This window comes from Aquila chrysaetos, chromosome Z (genome assembly GCF_900496995.4).
Source record: "Aquila chrysaetos chrysaetos chromosome Z, bAquChr1.4, whole genome shotgun sequence".
NCBI classification, from domain to species: Eukaryota; Metazoa; Chordata; class Aves; order Accipitriformes; family Accipitridae; genus Aquila; species Aquila chrysaetos.
This window is the reverse complement of record NC_044030.1, coordinates 62,477,179-62,484,215: the sequence shown is the minus strand read 5'-3', so window position 1 is coordinate 62,484,215 and position 7,037 is coordinate 62,477,179.

Genomic DNA, 7,037 nt, shown 5'->3' with positions numbered 1-7,037 from the left:
TATGAACATTTTAAAAGTAAAAAGCAATCATGTACTGGCTAATCCGTGAAAGGTATACAGGATTGAGGACAAACTTTTTAGTAGGGCCTGTTGCAATAGGAAGAGGGGTAATGGTTTTAAACAAAAAGAGGGTAGATTCAGCCTAGATATAAGGAAGAAATTTTTTACAGTGAGGGTGGTGAAACACTGGAACAGGTTGCCTGGAGAGGTGGTAGATGCCCCATCCCTGGAAACTTTCAAGGTCAGGTTAGACGGGTCTCTGAGCAAACTGATCTAGTTGAAGATGTCCCTGATCATTGCAGGGGGGTTGGACTAGACGACCTTTAAAGGTCCCTTCCAACCCAAACTATTCTATGATTCTATGATTGGACAAGCTATTGGGTGACTGTTAGTATGCTTATCACACTGGTGAGCCAACCAAATACTCTTTGCTAACCAAGCAGGCATCATTCAGGAGGGATGATATACTGCATCATAGAATCATTTAGGTTGGAAAAGACCTTTAAGATCATTGAGTCCAACCATCAACAATGCCCACTAAACCATGTCCTGAAGTGCCTTGCCTATGCATTTTTTGAATACCTCCAGGGATGGTGACTCCACCACTTCCCTGGGCAGCCTGTTCCAATGCCTGACAACCCTTTCAGTAAAGAAATTTTTCCTAATACCCAATCTAAACCTCCCCTGCCACAGCTTGAGGCCATTTCCTCTAGTCCTATCTCCAGCCACCTGACAGAAGAGACCAGCACCACCTCACTACAGCCTCCATTCAGGCAGTTGTAGAGAGCGATAAGGTCTCCCCTCAGCCTCCTCTTCTCCAGGCTAAACAACCCCAGTTCCCTCAGCCGCTCCTCATAGGACTTGTGCTCCAGGCCCCTCACCAGCTTGGTTGCCCTTCTCTGGACACGCTCCAGCACCTCAGTGTCTTTCCTGTAGTGAGGGGCCCAAAACTGAACACAGTCCTGGAGGTGCGGCCTCACCAGTGCCCAGTACAGGGTGACGATCACTTCCCTGCTCCTGCTGGCCACACTATTTCTGATAGTGGCCTTCTTGGCCGCCTGGGCACACTGCTGGCTCATATTCAGCCGGCTGTCAACCAGCACCCCCAGGTCTTTTTCTGCCAGGCAGCTTTCCAGCCATTCTTCCCGAAGCCTGTAGCGTTGCATGGGTTGTCAATTTGTTGTGACCAAAGTGCAGGACCTGGCACTTGGCCTTGTTGAACCTCATACGATTGGCCTCAGCCCATCGGTCCAGCCTGTCCAGATCCCTCTGTAGAGCCTTTCTGCCCTCAAGCAGATCAACCCTCCCTCCCAACTTGGTGTCATCTGCAAACTTACTGAGGGTGCACTCGATCCCCTCATCCAGATCACTGATAAAGATATTAAAGAGAACTTGCCCCAAAACTGAGCCCTGGGGAACACCACTTGTGACCCGCCGCCAGCTGGATTTATCTCCATTCACCACAACCCTCTGGGCTCGGCCATCCAGCCAGTCTTTCGCCCAGCCAAGAGTACACTTGTCCAAGCCACGAGCTGCCAGCTTCTCAAGGAGTGTGCCATGAGAGACAGTGTCAAAGGCCTTGCTGAAGTCCAGGTAGACAACATCCACAGCCTTCCCCTCATCCACTAGGCAGGTCACCTGGTCATAGGAGATCAGGTTGGTCAGGCAGGACCTGTCTTTCATGGACCCATCCTGGCTGGGCCTGATCCCCTGGTTGTCCTGCACACACCACGTGAGTGCACTCAAGATGAACTGCTCCATAGTCTTCCCCGGTACCGAGGTCAGGCTGACAGGCCTGTAGTTCCCTGGATCCTCCCTCCGACCTTCCTTGTAAATGGGCATCACACTGGCAAGCCTCCAGTCATCTGGGACCTGCCCTGTTGACCAGGACTGCTGACAAATGATGGAGGGTCGCTTGGCAAGCTCCTCTGCCAGCTCCCTCAGTATTCTTGGATGGATCCCATCTGGTCCCATAGAGTTGTGAGTGTCCAGGTGGCATAGCAGGTCATTAACTGCTTCCCCCTGGATTATGGGGGGTATATTCTGCTCTCTGTCCCTGTCTTCCAGCTCAGGGGGCTGAGTACCCTGAGGATAACTGGTCTCAATGTATACCCTGGTGCCATACCAGAGCTGGCCTGGATTCATGGTACAAGCACCTTCCCCTTCCTTGGAGAGAACACGGAAGCTCATGGAGGGGATTACAGAGTGCTAGTTGCACACGGCAAGACAAGAATTTCCTTGTGAAGCAGTTTTTCATTTAAAAAAATACCTGTTTGTCAAAACTGGAAGGTGCAAATTTCAGTGAGGCTTGCAGAACAATAATTGCACTCTTCCAGAATTACAGCAAGAGATGCATAGCTATGAAATTGCTGTAAGCCGAGTGCACATCACACTTAGCTATCACTTTCAGCTGTGATTAGGAGTTGTCGCTTTGTGGATACCAGCTGTTTCACGTGCCAGCACATTCTGTACTATTTCTGCCACCTGGTTTGAAACTTGCCATTCTGTCATTCCTAGTTTTTTTGTTCCCATAAATGTAGAAGCCAGGGGCTGAGAGGAGTGATTTAACGGTTTACTCCGCTGCATGTCTGCTAAGAAAGTACAACTACACTCCAGCATCATGGTCCTCTTCAGCATCTCCATTCGTGGCAGTCCTGAGAAAGCTGGCCCTGCTGGCAGCACCTGTCTTTCTTCTCACTGCTAACCTTGTTTCTGCAGTTTTATTCTCTTTTGTCTACAAAACAGACCAGAATTCTCAGCTGAAGCAGGCAGTGAATTAAGGACAGCTGTTCCACACCTCTGCTGTGCGGGGGTATCCAAGGAATTGGATTACATCTAGCCATACTGTGGGAACTGTCGCTCTGAAGCCATTTCAGTGCCACAACTCTGACATAACGTTTGCTTTTCCAATGTGTATGTATGTGTTCCATTGGGTTTATATACAGTATAATTAACTATACATTAAAAAGAGAAGTTAGACTTGCTGTTACATGTCTGTTACAGGTTTACAAAAATAAGCCCCTGGTCCTAACATCCAGCATATCTCTCTTGACTATTCACTCCTTTCTTTGTGCAGTAAAAGTCAGCATTCATATCTTCCTTGGGTTACAACTCTAACATCTCCAAGCTTTCACTTTCCGATGCTAACATCCTGCTGTCTACACATGGGTGGTGTCAGTCATGGATTTGCTGCTTTGTTAGCATCCTCTTGAGGGTTACAGCCACAATGCCTTTTCCTTTAACCCATTACTTTGTAATCGTTAAAGTCCTCCATAACCATTGCACTGCAGATAATAGAGCTGCCTTGCAGTTTCGAGACGGTATATGAGCAGAGCATGTGTACCACCTTAAAACACAGATACTTATCTATAAAGGGCAGATAATTATTTTAAGCTTGGAAAGTTAAAGCCAACCTGTTTAACTCAAGATCAAAACTATATTAATTAAGGGAAGAGTTTTACGACCTTAAATTATTTCTAGTACTGTTTGAAAAACAACAGCGTAAAAGTGTACACTCTCTATAATTGCTTAGGATTTCTTGTAACTCTTTTTGCTCTTAGCAGAGATACTGCTCTTTTAAAGATGAGGAATACACTACAAAGAGGTTGGAAAGTGAGCATTCAGTAGCAGAACAACAAATGCTTCCTTACAGTGGGCCACAACCCCATGGTACTTGGTGCAGTAACTGGGGAAGACGACTTTTTTTTTTTTTTTTTTCCTGGTAAATTGAAAGTGACCTACCTACCTTTGTCCTGTTAACTCAAGCAGAAGATGTGCCTCAGGCATGATTAAGGCCCAAAGTAAGCACTTCCAGCATGAACATTTCTTGCAGCAGAAATACTGTTCAGATGAACTCTAACTGCTGTGCTCCTTCTGCGAGGATTTCCAGGATCCAGCAGCTGTGGAAGAATAACTGGAACAAAAGCTGATGGCATTTTTCCACCATGGATATGCAGGTGTCCTGGGAATCCCACACTTCAAGGAATTGCCTGATTTATTGCTCTTTAATTGACCAAATGAGCGACATGAGATGAGCAAGCTCAACCCATTCAGGGTCCACTGAACATGTGCAAAAGTAACTGCAAAGGCATGCAGCAAAGCTGAGTCTTGCTGCATTGCAATGGCAGAACATAGCATCAGTTTCTGCTGGAGAAGCATGTAATAGAAGTATATGGTCCTGAGCTAAAAAATGCAGTTTTTAACTTGGGCTCAATGACACAATAGACTTTTTTTTTAAACCTCCAAGAAATGCCCCAGTTTAACTTCCAAAATCTGCTTTTATACTCTAGAGAGTAATGCCCTTCCTGTACCTGGGCACGCTATTAATATGTGTACCTGTGTAAATCTGCTGTGACTGAACCCCAGAAAACTCTTTACTTAACACATGTTTTTTGCTTTGAAAGGAAAGCCCTCACTTGGTACATTAAATACTGATACAGATTACTTCCTGAGCACTAGCATTCTTTTAATAGTTATTTACACTGCTAGTTGCACATCTTGCACATAATATTTCTATTAATATGTGTTCCAGAAAAAAACATTTGTGGGTAAAGAGCAGATGCTGTTGGAGTACCCTGCAAAGCTCCCTCCCTTGTTGCAAAGTATTCAGAGTTTATTTGTATTTGATACTTTTTTTTTTTCCTGAAGGCTGTGCTTCATTCTAGAAGTATCATTTTTCAGTAATTTTTTTTTAGATAGCAGGAAGCAGACAGGCAGGTATGTAACACACAATTACAGAACTAGGTAAAGTAATCTCTGTTAATTTTACTTCAAAATATGGTTCTCTTCTTCATGGTGAATGTGAAAATAAGAGTTGTGGCACTATGCATGCACCATGCCTTCTGAGCTGGGCTCATGAAGTGATGGGAGATAGATTTTACAGCCACAGAAGGCTGGGCTATCTAAAGTGATGCTCAGATAAAGGTCTCCTTTTGCCAGCCCAGCATTAAAAGCCACACTGGCTTCTTGCTTGCTCAGCAGAAGCCAATTCTTTCCTGTACCTATTGTGGCCAGGGTCCAGCTCTCCATTACTCACTACTCAGTAGTGTGGTAATGGTCTGGCAGGTTGAAATTCAGTTGACTACTGCATTAACAGTGCAATGGGTGAATTCCATCTCTGGTTGCAGCACTGTTTCTTCAGAGATGAGAAAAGCATGTATTAGAAATATGGTGTATTTGTAATGCAAGTCCTGAAAAGGAAGGAATATATGCACAGATATTTTCCAGAGTGGAAAGTGGAACTGCACTTGAAATTACGCATTTTTTAACTGTTGACAAAATCATTGCAGGGTCTGGGATGGACACCTGTTCCATTTCCTTCCAGGCTGTACTCCTGTAGGATCTGTGCTGTGGAGTGGTCTCTGGTCAGCAAATGCTACTTTCTACTATGGCAAAAAATTGGACAAACTCAACATGAAAAATGAAGGCACTGTTCTAGTTCAATCTCTCTTCCACAGCACGTGGCTGGAAGAGATGCTGTCACTTGCTTGCTGGTTGTGTGTCTATCTGAGCATACTGAGCTTCTTGATAGCTAGTAATGCATCAGCGAAATGACAGTAATGTTATCGTGATTCCACCACAGGATGTGATTTTTCAAATTCAGTTTAAACCTCAATATGGCAGAGGTCCTATTTATTATTCTGAAATGAGGATGATTCACAAGGACCATAATTTCTTATTATTCTTAAGTCCATCTTTACATACCTATTCAAAACCCTGCAGTGCTAGTAGAAATCATATTTCACAGGTACATCACCGACAATGTCACAGTACTGTGGATTTAGCAACAATTTATTGGTACTGTGCCTTATTGGGTCTATGTCTTACAACAGGCTTACTGATAACCTGTAATTAAGTCCCACAATGGGGGAGTGTGTGTGTTAATCTACCTATTTCTAAAATAAGGTGTCACTAGACCATCTTCAGCACAAACAGTTATATTTCAGTGACATTTCCCTTTTTAAAAAGAGCTAGTGCAAGGGCAAGGTTGTGCCTGCATGCACACACACCGCATGCATGCTGCAGTTTGCAGACATATTGCCAAGCTCCTCCACCTGACGTTGCATGGAAACATTAAACTCTCTCTGGAGCAGAAAGACCTAAGTGAGGCTTGTGGGTCAACACTACTGATATTAGCAATATTCCAGTTCAGCACTACTTTGACAGTAGAAATCATTGTTTTTCTTCTTACAGTCAGGCCTATAATCTCACGTGAGTGCATAAGGGTTTGCAAGACTAATCTAAAACCTGCTGAAGGGAAAAGAAATTGTTCCTTTTAATGCAATGTGTTTCAGATCAGTCCAAATATTTATTAACAATACTTACAGTGTTAGGCATCAGCTTTTGTACTTTCAGGATGAAAATAAATGCCTAATTACTGGTGAACTCTTTTACAGTTCTTTGTGTAACTGTTAAAATGTATTTCTATGTAATTCTAAGCATGGAATGATGACCAGAACGTGTATACATACCATACAACCTTGCCAGCATTTGCATGAAGTCTTAGTTACTGTCAGCTAAGCTAACTAACATCCTTTGCTGAAAAATAAGTCCTGCTGGTTTTGAGGTATTTCTAAATGCTAAATTCATCAAGCACAAGAAAAATAGCGACTGGAAGGTTTTTTGTCTTTCTTTTCTAGTATATGGTTACAAACTACGATGGTGAGAAGAAAATGGATGCAACAAGCCTCAAAATCTCAGTTCATCTGAATGTAAAGTCATATGGACTGCACTGTACATTCAAGTGTCTGTGGACAGTTACCTTCTGGAAAGTGAATTCCTGAACTTGGTGTCACTTCATAGCCATCAGGCAAGTAAAAGGTCACAGCAGAGGTACCTCTAGGCTTTCCAAGGGCAGGAGATTTTACACCATGTATTATAAGTCCTAGCAGCTTAATTGTGGCTTTTAGGACCTGCTTTCCTCACTAATATAAATCTTTTCCCTATACTGAATCTTAACTCTTGTATATTGTTTTTTTGTTTAGTGTGCATTTTGTTCCACCTCTCTGAACAGGATATTGTCTCTAGGCATTTTTTCG